Below are 3267 nucleotides of genomic sequence, written 5' to 3' on the forward strand. Positions count from 1 at the left end.
GGACGTGTGTCTGGCAGCACAATGAGCAATTTCATCCTCAGGGTCTCAGAGGTGAAGGCTGGAAGAGACTCCTGAATGCACACACAAAAATCCAGCTGAATTCAAACCTGTTGGTTGGCAGAAGACAGTTCTGTGTGGCACAGAGCTGTGCCTGCTGCTGGGTGGCCCCAGTGGGGACCAGAGTGGAGCTAAATTTGTCTGATGCCCAGCTTCCTAACTGCCCTCCCAAATTAGTACACACAGAAAAGCCTAATCCAAGCTCTGACCTAGCCCTGCTGCAGTCCCTGCAGCAGGTTTCCTTCCCAAAAGATGCCCTGTCCAACTTTAAGACAATTCCCAGGGGCACACCTGCCTGATGCTGATTAGAAGCTGTCTCAGATGCCCCGTGCCCCTGCTGTGCTCCTACTCCCGTGCCACTGCACTGCCCATGATTCCAGCAGTCTGCCTCTGGGGACAGTGGCACCTCCTGCTTAGGAACCTGCATTCCTGGCTGTCTTCCTTCTTGCCTGAAAACTAGTCAGAGTGCACAACCCTCTCTAACTGAACAATTAAGCTATTACATAGCTCAGTTAATAAATTCAGATTTTTCCCTAATACATTTCTAATGACCTTGTCTAATAAATTCAAGGCAATCTGGGAAGAATGCTTGTTCCTATATTTTAAAGGCAAAAGTGATTTATATTTGCTGAGAGAACAAAGACAGCCACATGTGATTTATTACTATCAGTCACTGTATCTTTCATCTCTTTAATTATTTTCTCTACAGGCAGCTTCAAAAGTGCTCTTGAAGGCCGAATGGTGAGTGCCTTTCAAATTCAGATACTGCTTCGGTCTGAACTGCTGATTTTCCTTTGTATCTGTAGCTTCAAGTATTAATCATGGAAGCTGCAATTTAGTTTGCTTAGGTTGGACTTAATGCAAGAAATTATTTTGCATGCTTGGTACCCTACTAGAGCCAAATGCCTGAAACCTCTAAGGTTTTTGTCCATCAGTGATATTTTCCAGTGTGAAAGCCAGCAACAACTACCAACATCCACAGGCTGACTGCGTTTATAACAAGGTTTAGGTTTTGTTGTCAGACTATAGGCAGGAGGTTTGGGACCAAGTCTGAAGGCTGCTCTGGTTTTATTGGACAAAAAGACTAACTTTTCCATCCTTCCCAGAGGGGGATCTTGCTTGGCATTTGCTGTGCAGACAAAGGGGAAGATGAACTAAGTGTTGGAAAGCCTGAAGCCAAGACAGGACAAACACAATTACATGAAGAAATCAATCTTGTTTCCAGAGGGAAAAAGGTAGGAATCACCACTTAAAAGCCCCCCTTCTGTCCAGGAATGTGGTGAGATTTCCAGAGGAGCCACATGGAGTTTGGATCCCACATCCCAGAAAGGTACGGGAGCCAAGTTCATCTGTCACTCATGTCCTTCAGAAAGCTCAGCTTAGAGCAGCAAGGGAAATGATTTATATCCTTGCTCTCTTATATACCCCAGGACTTCCTAAGATTTGAGAAAACTGGATTTAGTCTTTGTCCAGCTTCCAGTCCCTGATCAGGGCTCAAACTGTGGGAATTTTTTCCACCAAGCCTGTCTTCCAGCTATTTCCAGGTAGTCCTCAAAACAGGCCTGGCTGGGATTCAGACAGGAAAAACCATTTCTACAAGATTTTCTGTCTGGCTTTACAAGTTCTAAAGGTCTGGAGAATACTGATGAATCATCCAAAACCTCGATAAGTGCCTGTGTGACTCACGGACAGAATGGACATTGGGGATGTAAGATGACACATGGCTTGGTCCTTGCAGGGGACTCAAAACTGCCTGTCCTGAACAGCCTGGGCTCCCATTGTAGGCACTGAGGAAGGAGCAGTTCCAGCCCATCCAGGTCTGCGTGGCCTGGAAAAATGTTTGTCTCCCAGAGCTCCCCGTGGGCAGTGTTGCAATCTCAGGCTCGCACACGCTGTTTACGTGACACGGTCCCGGCCGCCGGCGTCTTGCTTGGTTCGAGTGCTCTGTGCTAAACAAAACAGTAAGAAACAAGGAGCTTCCAAGGTTCCTTCTTCTTCAAATCTCTCCAGTCCCCACTCTGCTCAAGCATACATCTCCTCAAATGACATGCCCCGGGTTGAGTCTCTGCAGTCAGAGGAAACTTGTTGCAGCATTTTTTGGGGTCAGTTTTTCATGACTGAGACCTAGTCATGCAAACAAAGATTTATTTTTCCTTCTGACCAAAACAACTTTAAGGAGAAAATTCTTTCCCATGACTAAAGCCAGGCTGGAATTTTTTAACAGAATGTCAAAGCAGAAAGTTTCAGGGAAGGGGTCAATTTGGGGCGATTTTACATGTAATTTTTCTTTTCATTCTTAAAATGTGAAAAAGCCCACATCTGCTATTTAGTGATTGTCATGCAAATAAGTATCATGGTCTTTACCAAGACAAGAGTCCTTGCCCATTCTCACTGCTACCTAGAACCACTCCTAGCACTGGTTGGGATTGTTTCTGGCAGCGCTCACTGGCTTATGTGCTGGTTTTCATCGTGAATGAGGTGAGCTGCCCAATCACGACAGCCAGTTGAAACTCAGCCACCCTGTACCAAATGCCTCAAAGCTGTAAAGGTATTTAAAAATTGAATATCATCACCACCCAAGGGCCCAGATGCACTAACACCAGGACCTTGGCTTTATCTTTGATTCAAAAGGCAGTAAGTTACTACCGGGGCACAGCATCGCCTCAGAGGAGTGTGTGAAGGGTTTTGTTCATCAGCCCAGCTTCTGCCCTTGCACGTCCCTCTCCCAAAGCCATGGGAACTCAGATGGAGGGGCTGTTTCTTCTGTGCAGCAGTGAAGGGTGTGGCACCACAGGCAACAAGGGGCAATACCTTATCTCAAAACCAGAGACCTCTGCTCTGTTTATTCCCATTATTTCAGGGGATACAGAAAGCAATAATGTGGTATTTAGCCAAGTTACCACCAACAAAGATTTGAACAGCCAAGCTTGGAAGGGTGCAGAACATTGCTCTTACCATTTTCTGCCATGATGTTATAGCCCAGAGGCTGGCAGAGCTACTGCAGGGAAGTGCAACCCTCCCAAAAGCTGCTCCAAAGCCTGGCTATCTATCTGGCTGCCCAAATAAAATGCAGCAAAAATGGAAACAGAATTCATTAGACTAAAAGAGACATGATTTTATCCTTGTTGGCCTAACCTCAGTTCCTTGTACATAGAAACCTTCCATTTGTGAGCCTGGACATTAACAGATGAGTTATTAACTAGCCATGGC

This window comes from Corvus hawaiiensis, chromosome 10, assembly GCF_020740725.1.
Source record: "Corvus hawaiiensis isolate bCorHaw1 chromosome 10, bCorHaw1.pri.cur, whole genome shotgun sequence".
NCBI classification, from domain to species: Eukaryota; Metazoa; Chordata; class Aves; order Passeriformes; family Corvidae; genus Corvus; species Corvus hawaiiensis.